Raw genomic sequence first — 18,296 nt, forward strand, 5'->3', positions numbered from 1 at the left:
GCAGCGTTTCAAAAACTCATGTTGTTCAGGGCCCCATATTAAACTGCCACCTTCCGACGCCATCTTGGTTTTTGCTTGCCTTCCTTGCCGCTGCTCTAAAGGATCCACTGCAATCCGGCCACCTTCCTCTCCTTTTTTCATCCGTATCCAGGGGGGATTCCCTTCTGGTTCACCGCACAGTACTTTTAGCCGTTAAAATTGCCGTTGGGGCTCTTATTAAGAGCCCAAAAGTCCGTTCCACCGGGAGCTGCCGAAACGTGCAACTCAGCTGGTCATCGCCGCACCCGGAAGCCGAGGGGAGCATCTCTGACATTTATAAGGAGCTCATGGGGTCAGGAGATGCAGACCAAAGAGCTGAAGCGCAAGTGGGAGGAGGAGCTGGGAGTAGAGATAGAGGATGGCCTATGGGCGGACGTGTTGGGTAGAGTTCACGCGTCCACAACATGTGCCAGTCTCAGCCTGATACAATTCAAGGTCATTCATCAGGCTCACATGACAGTGGCCCGGATGAGCAGATTTTTTTGGGGTGGAAGACAAGTGCGCAAAGTGTGTGGGACGACCAGCGAACCATGTCCACATGTTCTGGGCATGTCCGAAGCTTAGGGGATTTTGGCAGGGGTTTGCGGATGTCATGTCCATGGTGTTAAAAACAAGGGTGGCACCGAGTCCAGGGTGGCGATTTTCGGGATGTCGGAAGATCCGGGAATCCAGGAGGAGAAAGAGGCAGACGTTCTGGCTTTTGCCTCCCTGGTAGCCCTGAAACGGATACTATTATCTTGGGGGGACTCAAAGCCCCGGAAGTCAGAGACCTGGCTCTTTGACAAGGCTAGCTTTCTCTGGAGAAAATCAAGTTCGCCTTGAGAGGGTCAATGTTAGGGTTCGCCTGGAGGTGGCAACCGTTCGTCGACTTCTTTGCAGAAAATTAATTGTCAGCAGAGGGGGGGGGGGGGGAGGGGGGCGGGGTGTAGTTTAGTTAAGAGTAGGGGGTTAATAAAGGTGGGACCTGTAAGGGAGGGAGACATCTTTTGCACAATGTTTATAGATTCATGATTATTTTGTTGTTGTAATACCCAAATTACCTCAATAAAATGTTTATTAAAAAAAAGGAAAGAGAAATAATAACACGAGGAAGAAGGTTGATAGGGAGGAAAAGACAGAAGGGAAAGCTAGAAAAATATTCAAACACTTAAAAATTTAATAATTTCCAGGGACAGTTTACCGTCTAAAAGAATGAGATTGTATGGTGTCAGTTGTTCCCAATCTTGGCTGGGAAGATTGATCCTGCGTTAAGTGGAACATAATAATAATAATCTTTTATTGTCACAAGTATGAAGTTACTGTGAAAAGCCCCTCGTCCCCACATTCCGGTGCCTGTTAGGGTAAGCTGGTACGGGAATTGAACCCGCGCTGCTGGCCTTGTTCTGCATTACGAACCAGCTGTCTAGCCAACTGAGCTAAAACCAGCCCTTATCACCTTATCACATTATAAATCACGTTAATAAAAGAGTTTTTGCGCTCGCCCTGTCATTAATATATTTCATGTTTATTCTGTAAATGCAGCAATTTCTTGAAGCCCATGCGTAGGTTGACAGAGAGCTGACACTTTTGCAAGACTAACAAGGGAGTTTTAAAATATTCTATTCGTGATATGTGAGCATCATTGACAAGGCCAGCATTTGTTACTCACCCCAGTTCTTAAGAATGAGGTGGCGTGCTACCCTCTTGAAGCACTGTTGTCCATCTGGTGTATACAATGCTTACAGTGCTGTTAGGGATGGAGTTCCAAGTTTTTGCCTTGGTGACAAAAAAGAAACAGTGACATCGTTCCAAGTCAGGATGTTGTGTGTCTCGGAAGGGAACTTGCAGGTGGTGGCAGTGGTGTCATGCATCTTGTGCCCATGTCCTTCTAGGTGGTTGTGGTAATGAGCTTGAAAGGTGATGTTGAAGGAACCTTGGTGAGTTGATGCATTGCATCTTGTAGATGGTACACACTACTGCCACTGTGCTTAGGTGGTGGAGCAGGGCATGAATGTTTAAGGTGTTGGATGGGGTGCCAATCAATGAAGCTGGTTTGTCTTGGGTTGTGTTGGGTTTCTTGGGTGTTGGAGGCATACTCATCCAGACACGTGGAGAGAATTCTCTTGCATTAATTTTCTCTTCATGTACTTAATGATCTGTTTGAACTTCTCGCAGAAAAGAACTTTTCACTGTACCTCACTACGTGTGACAATAAACAAATCCAATCCAACTGACGTGTCTTATAGATAATGGACCTGCTTTGGGGAGTCAGGAGGTGAGATTTCTTTCATGGGGTGTGGGTATCAATGGCAAGGCCAGAACTTATTGCACATCTCTAATTGCCCTTAAAAATGTGGTGGAGGCGTTCCCACAGCTCCCCGCGGCAGCAAGATGGCGGATGTACTGGACCTTCATGAGGCCGGAGCCGAGGATTTCGCCATGGACGACGAGGGGGACGAAAGCATTCACAAACTGAAGGAGAAGGCCAAGAAGCGGAAGGGACGAGGTTTTGGCTCAGAGGAAGGGGCCCGGTCCAGGCTCCGCGAGGACTTCGACTCTGTGGAGCAGGATGGTGATGAGCCAGGGCCACAGCGATCTGTTGAGGGCTGGATCCTGTTTGTGACGGGGGTCCATGAGGAAGCCACGGAGGAGGATATCCACGACAAGTTTGCTGAATACGGCGAAATAAAGAATCTGCACCTCAATCTGGACTGACGCACAGGCTACCTCAAGGGTTACGCTCTGGTGGAGTACGAGACCTATAAAGAGGCCCAGGCAGCGATGGAGGGGCTGAATGGCTCCGAGTTGGCGGGTCAGCCCATCAGTGTGGATTGGGGCTTTGTCCGAGGACCTCCAAAAAGCAAGAGACGGAGTGGACGCAGGAGGAGCCGGATCGGAAGCGACGTTGATGTGGAATGGAGCGAGAGCCGCTGGGGAGGGGCTGGGATGGGGGGGGGGGGGGGGGGGGGGGGCTGCTGAATAGGGATGTGTTTTATGTCTGGGCTGCGTTGTGTTTTGTACCGACCTCTCTTTTTAATTTGCTGGTGTGTCTGTGATCTGCATTTTGCTGTTTGTCACCAATAAAACTCGACAATTGGACCTTCAAAAAAAAAAAAGAAAATGTGGTGGAGGGCTGTCTTTGTGAACTGCTTCAGTCCAAATGGTGTATGTGCACCGAGTGCTGTTGGGGAGTTCCAGGATTAAGTCCCAGTGACAGAGTAGGAATGGTAGTATAGGTCTGATGCAGGATGCTGTGACTTGCAGGGGAGATTGTAGGTGGTGTTCACCTGCAACATCTTCCAGAGAATTCCTAGCCTCTGATCTCGTGTAGCTACAATATTTATATGGCTAGACCAATTAACTTTCTGGTTCATGGTAAATCTCTCAAATTTGCTGGTGGATGATGGTAATGCCAAGGGAAGAGGATTAAATTCACTTTTGTTGGAGATGGTCATTGTCTGCCACTCATGAGGCATGAATGTTACTTGCCACTTAGCAACCCAAGCCCGAATGTTGTCCAAACCTTTCTGAATATGGCCACGATTATTCAGTATCCAAGGACTTGTGAATGGCACTGAATCTTGAAAAATCATCAGCATACATTCCAGTTCTGATGTTATAAGACCATAAGACATAGGAGCGGAAGTAAGGCCATTCGGCCCATAGAGTCCACTCCACCATTCAATCATGGCTGATTTCAACTCCATTTAACCACTCTCTCTCCATAGCCCTTAATTCCTCGAGAAATCAAGAATTTATCAACTTCTATAAGAAATGTTATAAGTTATGATGGAGGAAAGGTCATTGAAGCAACTGAAGACGGTTGAGCCTAGGAAATTGCTGTGAGATCTTCCCTGATGACCTGGAGCTGAGATGATTGGCCTGCAACATTCACTGCCGCTATCTTTTGTGTGAGGTGTGACTGACCAGTGGAGAATTTTCCCCTTGATTCCCGTTGATTTTGTTAGAGCTTCTTGATGCTGCAATTGGTCAAATGCACCCTTGATGTCAAGGGCACTCACTCTCGCTTCACTTTGAGTTCAGCAATTTTGTCTACGTTCTGACCAATGAGGTCAGGAGCCAAGTGGTCCTGGCTGCGAGTAGGCTATTGCTAAATAAGTGCTGCTTGATAGCACTGTTGGCAACTGTTTCTGTCACTTTACTGATGATTGAGAATAAACTGATTGGGCAGTAATTGTCGGATTGGATTTGCCCTGCTTTTGTGAACAGGACGTACCTGGGAAATTTTCCATACTGTGGGTAGATGCTACTCTTGCACTCAGTCTGTAACAACTCGATTAGGGGTGCAGCTAATTCTACAGCATGTCTTCAGTATATTCTCGGAATGTTGTCAAGGTCCGTAGCCCTTGCTCTATCCAGTGTCTTCAACCGTTTTGTGATTTCATCTGGAGTGAATCGAATGGCTGAAGACTGGCATCAGTATGGTTGGGGATCTCCGGAAAGTCCAGATGGATCATCCACTTTACACTTCTGGCTGAAATGTTTGCCAATGCTTTTTCCTTTTATGATCACTGAGGATATTGATGGAGATGCCTTCTCCAGTTACATGTTGAACTGTTGTTATGAAATCTGCTGATGTTTAAAGCGAGAGCATCCCAAATTCCTGAAGGGAAATTTGGAACGCCAGTCATTAACTATTTATTTTTGCTATGTGGAAAATATGAGAGAAAAGAAATTAAACTGAGGAAGGGGATCAGTATTATTTTAAATTATTCAAATAACAAAATGTTGATTAGAGTTTAAAACACACAAGAAAGGCACCAGTAAAGAACAACATTTGCATTTAACTACAATAATTGTTACTCGAGACAGCCTACATTATCCTTAATTTAAATCTGTCTGCTTTCCTAAACTCTGAGAATGCACCTTCCCTAAAACAACATCCCATTGGTTTTAACACTGAACCAAATCCAGCAAATAATTACCACACAAGACCTGTGGCTTTCTTTAGGAAATCTTTTTTCTTGTTTACAATCGGACCTATAGGATCTCACTTAGACAGACTACTTGCGCTTTGTTTTATTCTCTGAAGGGGGTCTCCTTTACACTGGGCGTGGTTATGATCTAGGCTCCTGGACTGCTCATCTCCACTTGGCAGAACAAAGTTTCTGCTTCACCCTGCTACAATGCTAATCTGCATCTCACAAATCCTTCGTGCAGACTTTCGGTTGCGGCTATGCGGAGCTAATTATCATGGAATTTACAGAGCAGAAGGAGGCCACCCGGCCCATCGAGTCTGCACCGGCTCCTGGAAAGTGCATCCCACCCAAGGCCAACACCTCCATCCTATCCCCACAACCCAGTAACCCCACCCAACACTAAAGGCAATTTTGGACACTAAGGGCAATTTAGCATGGTCAATCCACCAAACCTGCACATCTTTGGACTGTGGGAGGAAACCGGAGCACCCGGAGGAAACCCACGCGCATACGGGGAGGATGTGCAGACTCCGCACAGACAATGACCCAAGCCGGAATCGAACCTGGGACCCTGGAGCTGTGAAGCAATTGTGCTATCCACAGTGCTACCGTGCTAAGCCGCACATTCGGCAGCTCCTGCTTGGAACTGACGTTTGGGCTCTTTTCAGGGCCCCCAATGGAATTTTTTCGAAATTTCCCGGTGTGGGAAGAAGACTGCAACATTCCCCCAACAGTGTATGGCTTGGACCAGGAGCGGGGCAACTAAAAAAAGTGGCGGTGAAGCCGATGAAAGTGCGAGGGAAGGAGAGCAAGATGGCGACGGGTGGGGACCAGGCAGCGTGGATGCAGTGGGCGCAGGAGCAGCAGGAGGTTATCCAGCACTGCTTCAGGGAGCTCAAGGCGGACCTTCTGGAGTCGATGAAGGCTTCTATTGATGAGCTGCTGGAGACCCAGACGGCCCAGGGGGTGGCGATCCGCGAGGTCCGACAAAAGATCTCATAACGAGGATATGATCTTGGGCCTAACGGTAAAGGTGAAGGTGCACGAGGCGCTCCACAAGAAATGGCAGGAACGGTTCGAGGAGATGGAGAATCGGTCGAGGCGGAAGAATCTGCGGATCCTGGGCCTCCCGGAGGGGCTGGATGGGTCAGACATGGGGGCCTATGTGGTCACCATGTTAAACTTGCTGATGGGAGCGGGGTCCTTCCAGGGGCCCCTGGAGCTGGAAGGCGTCCATAGAGTGCTGGCGAGGAGGCCCAAGGCCAGCGGGCGGTGCTGGTGCAGTTTCATCGGTTCGCTGATCGGGAGTTCGTACTCCGGTGGGCCAAGAAGGAGAGGAGCAGCAGGTGGGAGAACGCGGAGGTACTAATATATCAGGACTGGAGCGCGGAGGTGGCGAAGAAGAGAGCTGGGTACAACCGGGCGAAGGCGGTGCTGCACAGGAAGGGGGTGAAGTTTGGCATGCTGCAGCCAGCGCGTCTGTGGGTCACCAACAAGGACCTGCATCATTATTTTGAGTCCCCGGAGGAGGCGTGGGCCTTTGTTCAGGCCGAGAAGCTGGACACAAACTGAGAGTCTGGATGGGGGGGGTCGGGTGTGGGGATGGTCGGGGAGTGGTGTTGTTGTGTTACATTTTCAGGGGGTGTTCTTTGTTCTTGTTTATTTTTGGTTCAGTGTGGGTGGTTGGGGTGGGTTGGGCACTGTTATGGTTGAGTCTGTCGGTGGGCTCTTGGAGGGGGCAAGTAAACGGAGTAGGGGGTGGATGGCTGGTAGGGGGAGGGGGAGGCCCCAGTCGGGGGAGGGGGAGGCCCCAGTCGGGGGAGGGGGGAGGCCCCAGTCGGGGGAGGGGGAGGCCCCAGTCGGGGGAGGGGGAGGCCCCAGTCGGGGGAGGGGGAGGGCCCAGTCGGGGGAGGGGGGAGGGCCCAGTCGGGGGAGGGGGGAGGCCCCAGTCGGGGGAGGGGGGAGGCCCCAGTCGGGGGAGGCCCCAGTCGGGGGAGGCCCCAGTCGGGGGAGGGGGGAGGCCCCAGTCGGGGGAGGGGGGAGGCCCCAGTCGGGGGAGGGGGAGGCCCCAGTCGGGGGAGGGGGGAGGCCCCAGTCGGGGGAGGGGGGAGGCCCCAGTCGGGGGAGGGGGAGGCCCCAGTCGGGGTGAGGGGACTGGGCCTGTAAAAGGAGCTGCGTCAGAGGAGGCGGGGCCGGGCAGGTGGAAAGCGCGGGATTTTTCCCATGCTGAAGGCTAGAGGAAGCGGAGCCGGGGCGGGTAAGCGCGGGTTTTTCCCCGCGCTTGGGATGGAAGGGGGAGCCGGAGAGCCTGCGGGTGGGTAATGGAGGGGAAGTCCCACAATGGGAGGAGTCGAAGGAGAGGCGGGAGCGGCCTGGGTCAGCAGGAGTCGGCTGACTTGCGGGAGTGAAATGGGAGGGAGCAATGCGGCTAGGAGGGGTGCTAGCTGGGCGATGGGGGGTGTGGGTGGCTGCTGGTATGGACAAGGGGGAGCTGGAGCGAGTAGGGGGGGTTGGGACGAGGGTCTGCCGCCGTGGGGAACGGGCCGGGTGCAGGCGCATGGCTGGCCGAGGAAGGGTTATGGCTAGTCGGCGGGGAGGGGGGGGCGGGTATCCTCCTGATCCGGCTGATAACCTGGAACGTAAGTGGACTGAATGGGCCGGTTAAGCGGGCCCGGGTGTTCCTGAAGGTGGACGTGGTCATGCTCCAGGAGACAGACCTGAAGGTGGCAGACCAGGTAAGATTGAGGAAGGGGTGGGTAGGCCTGGTGTTTCATTCGGGGCTGGATGCCAAAAATCAGAGGGTGGTGATCTTGGTGGGTAAGAGGGTGTCGTTTGAGGCGTCGAGCATTGTGCCAGACAATGGTGGCAGGTACGTGATGGTAAGTGGTAAGGGGAGATGGCGGTGCTGGGTCAACGTGTACGCCCCGAACTGGGACCATGCGGTTTTTATGTGGCGCATGTTGGGTCGGATCCCGGACTTGGAAGTAGGGGGACTGATAATGGGGGGGGACTTTAACACGGTGTTGGATCCGGCACTGGACCGCTCCAGGTCTAGGATGGGTAGAAGGCCGGCGGCTGCTAAAGTGCTGATGGGGTTTATGGACCAGATGAGAGGGGTGGACCCTTGGAGATTTGCACGTCGGGCGGCTAGGGAATTTTCATTTTCTCGCACGTTCATAAGACCTATTCCCGGATCGACTTTTTTGTTATGAGCAGGGCGCTGATTGCGAGAGTAGAGGATACCGAGTACTCGGCGATAGCCATTGCGGATCACGCCCCGCATTGGGTCGACCTAGAGCTGGGGGAGGAGAGGGACCAGCGCCCATTGTGGCGTTTGGAGGTGGGGTTGTTGGCGGACGAGGAGGTGAGCGAGCGGGTCCGAGGAAGCAGAGAGAGGTACTTGGAGACCAACGATAACGGGGAGGTCTGAGTGGGGATGGGATGGGAGGCGCTGAAGGCGGTGGTTAGGGGAGAGCTGATCTCCATTAGGGGCCACAAGGAGAGGAGAGAGCAGAGGGAGAGGCTGGTGGGGGAGATGGTGAGGGTAAACAGGAGGTATGCGGAGGTGCCGGAGGGGGGACTGTTGAGGGAGAGGCGTAGCCTCCAGGCGAATTCGACCTGTTGACCACCAGGAAGGCGGAGGTGGAGTGGAGGAAGGCCAAGGGGGCGATTTATGAATATGGGGAAAGGGCAAGTCGGATGCTGGCGCATCAGCTTCGGAAGCGGGACGCAGCTAGGGAGATCGGGGGATTTAAGGATAGGGGAGGGAGTGTGGTGCAGAGTGGGGTTGACATCAATGGGGTCTGCAGGGACTTTTATGAGGAACTGTATCAGTCCGAGCCCCCACTGGAGGAGGGAGGGAGGGATGGGCAGCTTTCTGGACCAACTGAGGTTTCCGAAGGTGGAGGAGGGACTGGTGGCGGGATAAGGAGCCCCGATTGGGCTGGAGGAGCTGGCCAAAGGAATAGGGAGTATGCAGGCGGGTCAGGCACTGGGGCCGGACGGTTTCCCGGTCGAATTTTACAAGAGATGTGCGGATCTGTTGGGCCCGTTGCTGGTTAGGACTTTCAATGAGGCAAGGGAGGGGAGGGCTTTGACCCTACGATGTCCCGGGCACTGATCTCCTTGATCCTGAAGTGGGGCAAGGATCCCCTGCAGTGTGGGTCTTACAGGCCGATTTCGTTGTTAAATGTAGATGCCAAGGTGCTGGCGAAGGTCTTAGCCACGAGAATTGAGGATTGGGTGCCGCAGGTCATCCACGATGACCAGACTGGGTTCATGAAGGGGAGGCAGTTGAACGCGAATGTGTGGAGGCTCCTGAACGTTATGATGCCGGCGAGGGAGGGGGAGGCGGAGATAGTGGCGGCGATGGATGCTGATAAGGCCATCGATAGGTAGAGTGGGGGTACTTGTGGGAGGTGCTGAAGAGGTTTGGGTTTGGGGAGGGGTTCGTCAGGTGGGTTAGGCTGTTGTACGAGGTCCCGATGGCGAGTGTGGCCATGAACAAGAGGAGGTCTGAGTACTTTCGGTTGCATCGAGGGACAAGGCAGGGGTGTCCCCTGTCCCCCCTGCTCTTCGTACTGGTGATTGAACCCCTGGCTATGGCACTGAGGGAGTCGAGGAACTGGAGGGGGCTGGTGCGGGGTGGGGAGGAGCATAGGGTGTCGCTCTATGCGGATGACTTGCTGTTATCTGTGGCGGACCCGGTGGGGGGGAATGCCGGAGGTAATGAGGATCCTCAGGGAATTCGGGGATTTCTCGGGGTACAAGCTCAACATGGGGAAGAGCAAGCTGTTCGTGGTTCACCCAGGGGACCAGGAGAGGGGTATGGCGAGCTCCCACTAAAAAGGGCGGAGAGGAGCTTCAGATATTTGGGGGTCCAGATGTCCAGGAGCTGGGGGGCCCTGCATAGGCTTAATTTCACAAGGCTGGTGGAGCAAATGGAGAAGGAGTTAAAGAGGTGGGACGCATTGCCGCTGTCCTTGGCGGGTAGGGTGCAGTCAGTCAAAATTACGGTGCTCCCAAGGTTTTTGTTCCTGTTCCAGTGCCTCCCCATTCTTATCCCGAAGGCCTTCTTTAGGCGGGTTAGCATAATGGGGTTTGTGTGGGCGCGAGGGACTCCGAGGGTGAGAAGGGTGTTCCTGGAGCGGAGTAGAGATGGGGGGGGGGGGGGGGGGGGGCTGGCGCTGCCCAACCTCTGTGGGTACTACTGTGCCACCGCTGCGACGATGGTGCGCAAGTGGGTGATGGAGGGGGAGGGGGCTGCATGGCAGAGGCTGGAGACGGCGTCTTGTGTGGGTACTAGTCTGGGGGTGCTGGCAACGGCGCCGCTGCCGCTCCCTCCAATGAGGTATACCACGAGCCCGGTGGTGGCGGCTACCCTCAAAATCTGAGGGCAATGGAGGCGGCACAGGAGGGAAGTGGGGGCCTTGGTGTGGACCCCGATACGGGGGAAGCACTGGTTTGTCCCAGGGAGAATAGATGGAGGGTTTTCGGGGTGGCACAGGGCAGGGATAAGGAGGTTGGGGGACTTGTTTGTGGATGGGAAGTTCGTGAGCCTGGGTGAGCTGGAGGAGAAGTACGGGCTCCCCCCCCCCCCGGAAACACCTTTAGGTATCTACAGGTAAGGGCGTTTGCCAGGCGGCAGGTGGTGGAATTCCCACTGCTGCCGCCATGCACAGTACAGGACAGGGTGCTCTCGGGGATGTGGGTTGGAGAGGGGAAAATCTCTGCAACATATCAGGTGATGCAGGAGGAGGAGGCCTCGGTGGAGGAGCTGAAAGGTAAGTGGGAGTTGGGGGAGTAGATCGAGGAGCAGACGTGGGCAGATGCCCTAGGGAGGGTGAACTCTTCCTCTTCGTGCGCGAGGCTCAGCCTCATACAGTTTAAGGTGCTGCACAGGGCACACGTGACCGGGACAAGGATGAGCCGTTTTTGGGGGAGTGAGGAAAGGTGTGTTAGGTGCTTCGGGAACCCAGCAAACCACACCCATATGTTCTGGGCATGCCCAGCGCTCGAGGAAGTTTGGAAGGGCGTAGCGAGGATGGTGTGGGTGGTAGGATCCAGGGTCAAACCGGGCTGGGGGCTTGCAATATTTGGGGTTGCAGAGGTGCCGGGAGTGCAGGAGGCGAAAGAGGGGAGGGTGGGGAGGGTTCTATTTTATTTTTGTTTGTCTATACTGGGGGATCTGAGGGGGTGCATATATTTGCTATGTTTGTGTGGTATTATCAGGTCTTGCAGTACCCGAGAGGCTGTAGACCATTGGGTAAACCTAGGAGTTTACTCTGGCTGTTTGGTATGTAGCTCTGCCCTGACAGGCGGGGTATAAGAACCGGTGCCGTCCCAGCAGCCCTCTTTCTGTACCGAAGCTGCTGCGGAACAGTTCTAGTCTATTAAAGCCTTCAGTTATGTTACAACCTCGTCTTTAATAGTAATTGATCGTGCATCAGTTTGCTATGTGTTTCGGCGGGTGTTAATTTATTATTTATATATAGGGGGAGGGGGGCACTGGGTTGTTTTGTTTTGTTTGGTGTTTAATTCTATTGGGTTCCTTTTACATTCTGTTGTTGATATTTTGTGAAAACTTTAATAAAAAAAAACAAATCCTTTGTGCAGCTAAATCCCTATCCGTTTCTTTTGTATCCAATTCTTGTGCTTTTCATTTAATTCCAACTTCCTAACACTGTCTAGCACCGCTCATAACTGACTGTGACAGGACTGTAGAGCTTTGATCTGATCTGTTGGTTGTAAGATCGCTGAACTCCGTCTATTGTATACTGCTTCCATTGTTTGGTATGCAAGTCGTTCTGTGTTGTGGCTTTACTCGGTTAATTCTTGGGCATGCCTGGCACAATTGCTGGTATGCTCTCCTGCACTGCTCATTGAACCAAGGTTGATACATTAGCTTCATTGTAATGGTAAAGCGAGGGATGTGCCAGGCTACAAGCTTACTAATTATGTTTGAATACAGATTGCCCACAGTGCTTCCTGAGTGCCCAGTTTTGACTTGCTAGATCTGTTTCGTAACTACCTTACTGAGTATGGTGAGAGTGCCACATTACACAATGGCTGACATCCCCCATGTGAGACAGGAAATTTCTCCATGAGGACTGTGTGGTGGTCACTCTTACCAATATTGTCATATACAGATGCATTTGAGACAGGTAGAGGGCGGGGTGTTATTGGATTTTCCCTCTTGGTTCCATCATAGCAGCCAGCTTGGTCAGTATTCATGCTACTGAACCAGCTTTGGGCAATAAAGTCTCTCACCCAGAGTACATTCTGTGCCCTTGCTGCCCTCACTGCTTCCTCTGTGCTGTTCAACATGGAGGAGCACTGATTTATCTGCTGAGGGAGGGTGGTACGTGGTAAAAAGCAGTTTCCTTGGCCAGGTTTTGACCTGATGCATGAAACTCCAGGGTGCAGAGTCAATATTGAGGACTCTGAGGGCAGCTTTCTCCCGACTGTTGCCTCTGGTGAGTCCATCCTGTCGGTGGGGAAGGTTATAGTCAGAGATAGGCATGGAGGTATCTGGGACACTGATTGTAGTTCTGGTGAGTATGACTATTAGGATGTTGTTTAACTAGTCTGTGGGACAGCTCTCCCCGATGTAGGGAGAACTTTGTGGAATCGACTGAGCATGTTGTGCCATGTACAACAATAGTTCATGAGTACACGAGGGCTGAACCCGGTCGAACTGGAAATGGAGTTCCATATCATCACTGGAACATATGGCAGCACTTTGTTCCAAATATGGTTATTTTGTAGGACGGTCTTGCAGATCGTTTCTTTGAGGGTACCGTTTGTCCGTTCCACTAACCCGCTGGATTGCGCATGATACGCAATGTGAAACTTTTGGCCAATTCCAAATACCATCACCGTCTTCATCACCTGGGCCTGCGCCTTGACCAAATCTATACTACAAGGGAGACCCCACTTAACGAAGATTTGCTGCACTAGGATATATGTCGTGACTTTGACCCTATTGGTTCGAGTAGGGAAGGCTTCTACCCGTTTCATGAAAGTATCTATGACAACTAGGATGTATTTGAACCTTGTGTGCCAGGCGAGAGGGGACCGATATAATCAATCTGTGGATTTATCCAGACACCTTCTATGGGTCGCGTGTGCCTCAGTTTTCTTTTGTGGGTTTACCTGTCGGGATTGGTTTAGGTGCAGACAGTGCAGTTATCAACATTAATGCTGCACGTCTTTATGTCCGGCCACCACCATCCCTTAATCCGTTCACCCGTGGCTCCTGCACCTTAATGGTCCTGGACACCATGATGTTGATAAATAATTTGGTTGCAGCCCCTAGTCGGTACAGCGAACCAGCCATCCTTAAGGTCTAGCCCGTCTTTTATTGCAATTGTATCATGCCACTTGTCAAAGAAGGTGGGGTGAGCTCCTTCCTGAATCTTTCAGTTCCTGGTCGCTGCTCTGAGCCTGTTTAAGGTCTTTGACCTTAGTCTGGCTTAGAGTGAAGGCATCGAACCACTCGGTAATGGGGGTTGCCATGATTCTCCTTCCTGGCACTCCACTTGACCAATTCATCTGCCCAGCTATTCTGAATTGGGGATGTTCTATGATGGGCCTTAACTGTAATGATCTTGGGCAGTCTGAAAAATAAATTTACTTAGGTGTGCAGACAGTGAAGGTTTCACTTCTGCCGAGATGAATCCAGTCGCTTCCCACAGTGGCAGGAAGTCAGTTAAACTATTGCAGACATACAAGCTGTCCGAGTGTATGTCTGCTGCTGTGGGGAACTGGTCAGGGTGACTAACCACGCAAACTGCGGCCATTAGCTCTAGAGCCTGGGCACTAATCCGAGTGGGAAGCTTTAAGGCCATCTCCCTCCGAGGCTTGCCTTGCTTATCCTTCACACAGATGCCGCACCCTGTCTTTCTGTCCCATCCTCCACCACAGAGCATCCATCTACAGATATTTTTAGGGCCTGTTTCTCTGGATCCTACCCCTTTTTGCTTTGGCTGTTTTGCTGTTAGCTGGCATTCATGAGGTTCCCCTCTGTAGCTCAAGTCAGTGGGGAAGGTAGGGGCTCCGGTACGCTTTACTGCAATGTTGCGGCCTTAGAACATGAGGGTCCGCTGCGCTATACTGCTTTGACTAACTGTTCTGTCTATAGTCCGGCCATCGAACAATAACTGTATAGGGGTGTGCTCCGTGAGGATGGTTAATGGGTTTAGGCCAAAGGTGTAACTCAAAACGTTGTGCCGGCCATACAACCACTAAAAGGTTCATTTTGCACATTGAGAAACCCTTTTCGACTCGGGTTGGGATCTGGGAAGCTATCGGCCGGAGTCTCCCGTGGCCCTCCTGCAGAAGTACGGCTGAGAGTGTACGGCCTGTGGCCGCTATGTCTAGCACAAAGGGGATGTTTGGGATAGGTACTTGCAATTCCGGGGCCTACGCGAGGGCTAATTTGAACTCTTGAGACAGCCTGTGTGTGGTGCTCGGTCCCCTCCCACAGGGCATTTTTCTTTAGTAGGTTTGATAGCGGGGAGGCTTTGGTGGCAAAACCGTTGATGTGGTTTTGGCAGTACTCCACCAAGCCTAGAAAGGAGCACAATGAGCTGATGTCCTTTGGCAGGGGAGGGCGTGTTACTGACTCTATCCGCTTCCTTTCTATTTTGTGCTTCTCCTCGGTCACTATTGTCTCCAAGTAGGAAACCTGTAATCTTATAATCTGGGCTTTCTTGGAGTTGAATTTTAGGCCTAGTGTAATGAGGGGGTTCAGTAACTCTTTAAACAGTTTTCGTTTTTCGGGTTTTGAAGACCCTTCCAGACCCTTTGCGAATCTCTGGTGAAATATGGAGGTTGAGTTATGGAAGCTCTGTGGCAGGCGTGTCCAAGTATATTGCTGCCTCTGGAAGGTGAATGCAATCGCCGGTCTAGGGGAATCGACTAGTAGCCGTTGCTGCTGTCCAGCACCGTGAAATACTTGGCGTATGGGGCCTGCCTCAACATGATTTTGGGGCTAGTTGTGGGGACTGTGATCAGGGTGCTTCTGTTCAGTTCCCAGGAATCGATCTTACGTCTCTCTTACCTGTCCAGGTTTCTTACCAGCCAAATTGGGAAATTACTGGTGGAGGCAACTCCAAGTTGTTGCAGCAGGACTCCCTGCTATAATAACTGATGACTTCAGCCACCTCCCCCTTGACTTGCTTGGGGAAGCTGTACTGTCTTTGGGGTATTCATAGAATAGAATCATAAAATTTACAGGACAGAAGGAGGCCATTGATCCATCGAGTCTACACTGGACCTTGGATAGAGCACCCTACTTAAGCCCATGCCTCCACTTTATCCCCGTAACCCAGTAACACTACCTAACCTTTTGGATACTAAGGGGCAATTTAGTATGGCTAATCCACCTAACCTGCACATCTTGGACTATGGGTAGAAACTGAAGCACCCGTAGGAAACCCACGCAGACACTGGGAGAAAGTGCCAACTCCCCCAAGGCCGGAATCGAACCTGGGTCACTGGAGCTGTGAGGCAGCAGTGTGCCACTGTGCCCCCACATATTGGATCAAGGTCTTTTATAATGATTTCTCCGATCATCCGACTACAGCCATATTTCTGGTTTGCGAATGCTTGTGTGTTATCTATAACACCACGATTGTGGAGGTACTATCTATACTATCCCTGTGGCTACTTCTGTTGGTACCTCTTGTCTGGGCCATTAGCCATATACAACAGTTCGCTGGGTCAAAGGAGTGACTACATTTCTGCATGAAACCGGAACCCAGAGTATGTTCTGCTTTGGGGTAGAGGTTGACTATAATGGCTGGATGATAGCACACCACGTCTCCCAACCTGAACTCTCATGGTTCTGTCTTGGACCCTTCCTGTAAGTGGTCTGCAAAACTACTTGGCTGATCTTCCTACAGGTGCACCATATGTTATCCAAGTCGCAGGATGTATTAAGGGTAGTGCAGGATCCTCCCGTGTCCCATAGGAACTCGATGGATGGCCTCCTATCTTGCTTTCTACCAGGGGTCTCCCTTTACTATGTCACACAGCCAAGTTGGTGAGGCCTGACACCGTCATGCCCTAGGTTCCTTGTCAAGCTGGGGCTACAGGCTATATGCATTGTTGGTTCCCTCCACAGGGGTACTGCCCTCATGTGTTTGGGCTTACCTAGCTCCATAGTGGAGGTGGATCGGTGCTACTCCACGGCCTCGACTGTGGTGCTGCTGGCAGAGAGGAAAAATTTACACATTGAATTTTATCTGCTCTCACGGCCATCAGGTGACTGATGTTCGCCGTTAGCTCTCTACCTTTTACAAACCTGGTCTGATCTTCTGCGGCTCCCTCTGGCACGCAACTCTCCAAACGCCTCGTCAGGGCATTCACCAAGAATTTGGTGTCAGTGTTTGTGTGAAATGGGTCTGCATGACCCGCATTCAATCAGGCCTGTGTCTTTTTTAGGTATCAGCGATATTGAGGCCTATGCCAGCTTGAGTGGCAGAGTCCCTCTCGACAGTGAGTCATTGAACACCTCCTGCAGGTGCAAGGCCAGTGCTGCCGCAAACATTTTATACAAGTCCACGGGGAATCCGTCCGGTTCTGGTGCCTTCCATTATGATCTTCATTTCCAAGGCCTTTTTTGTCAAAGTAGACAAATTAGTCATGGTGCTTGTGTTGGGGAGAGGGAAACTGTAAGAGTGTCCTACAAAGACTGAGAAATATGGGGGGGGCCTGGCCCTCCCGAACCACCTCTTCTGACATTGGCTGGCTGACGCTGAAAGGGTATGGGAGTGGATCAGAGAGCCAGAGGTGTGAATGGAAGAGACCTCCTGTATGGGGACATCCCTTTGAGCACTGGCGCCATTTCTATTTTCCCTAGCCAAGAACTCAAGAAGCACGATAGTGGTGGCCACAGCGCTAAGGACCTGGAATCCGCTCAGGCTCCATTTTAACCTGGATGCAATGTCCTTGATGGCCTCATCTGCACATTCGCCACCCAGTAATAATGAAGCAGTTTGGCAACGCCAACTGCCACCTACTGCCTCTGAAGCAGGGTCCTCCCCACCCTCGTCACCTTCCCCGCCCACACAAGTTCAAAATAATCGTGCCCAATTTCCGAAAAAAGGCCGTTGGTATAAAGATAGGGAGAGCCTGAAAAATAAACAAGAACCTCGGCAGAATATTCATTTTCACCACTTGGACACTCCCCGCCAACGTCAAGTGCATTGTAACGAACCCCCTAAGATCCCTCTTGGCCTCCTCCACCAGCTTTGTTAAGTTCCACTTGTTGAGCCCCGTCCAATCCCCCACTACCTGAATCCCCAAATACCTGAAGCTATCCCTCGCTACCGTAAATGACGTTCCCCCTAAATTAGCCTGCTGTTCCAGCTCATTCACAGGGAAAACCTTGCTTTTCCCTGCATTCAGTTTGCACTCAGTGGGCAGCATGGTAGCACAGTGGTTAGCACTGGGGCTTCACAGCGCCAGGGTCCCAGGTCCGATTCCTGGTTTGGGTCACTGTCTGTGTGGAGTCTGCATGTTCTCCCTGTGTCTGTGTGGGTTTCCTCCAGGTGCTCCGGTTTCCTCCCACAAGACGTGCTGTTAGGTGAATTGGACATTCTGAATTCTCCCTCTGTGTACCCGAACAGGCGCCGGAGTGTGGCGACTCGAGTCTTTTCACAGTAACTTCATTTTGTAAGCCGACCTGTGACAGTAAAGATTACTGTACTCCGAGACCTCTTCAAACCTCCCCAGAAGGCCCATAATCTTTTCCATACTCTCCAGCTGATCCGAAACATATAGCAACAGGTCATCGGCATAGAGCGACGCCCAGTGCTCCCTCTGTCCCCTCATAATCCCCTGCCACTCCTCCGACCCCCTAAGAGCCAACGACTCTATGGCCAACGCAAACAACAATGGCAACAACGGGTAGCCCTGCCTCGTTCCCTGGTGTAAGTCTGTTGACTTCTTTATTTCTATGTGAACCACAAGCGGTTCCTTATATTGACCGAATGACCACACAACCAGTATATTAGTTCAAAAGACAGTTTATTAATAAACACAAGACTTATTTCTAAACTAGACCTAATAACTAAGATGACCTTTACTTAACTTCAGGGTGACCGGCTCTGTGTGGGAGATAAGGCCTTTACCGTGTCCACGTGGGTCGGTTGGAAGTCTTCAGGTTTGTCTCAGCTGGGCTCGTCCTTCAGGTAGCGATTGCGGGTCCTTGAACTTAGCTGTTTGATATGCTGCAATTGGTCGCACACAGGCCGGTCCAAAAGAGGCCGATCCTTAGTGCGCAGGACTTCTTATCCTTCTCTTTCGTACCCTTTTGGGCGGTCCTAACTC

At 51.8% G+C, this 18,296-nt stretch overlaps 1 protein-coding gene and 1 pseudogene across 2 annotated transcripts in view; both read left to right on the plus strand.

The window, feature by feature from the left end:
* nt5dc1 (5'-nucleotidase domain containing 1) overlaps positions 1-18,296 on the plus strand; it is a 764,356-nt gene that overhangs the window by 29,396 nt on the left and 716,664 nt on the right. The gene's annotated exons all lie outside the window — the stretch shown is intronic.
* Positions 2,388-4,723, plus strand: LOC140411194 (RNA-binding protein 8A pseudogene; annotated as a pseudogene).

Source organism: Scyliorhinus torazame, chromosome 4 (genome assembly GCF_047496885.1).
Source record: "Scyliorhinus torazame isolate Kashiwa2021f chromosome 4, sScyTor2.1, whole genome shotgun sequence".
Lineage (NCBI taxonomy): Eukaryota > Metazoa > Chordata > Chondrichthyes > Carcharhiniformes > Scyliorhinidae > Scyliorhinus > Scyliorhinus torazame.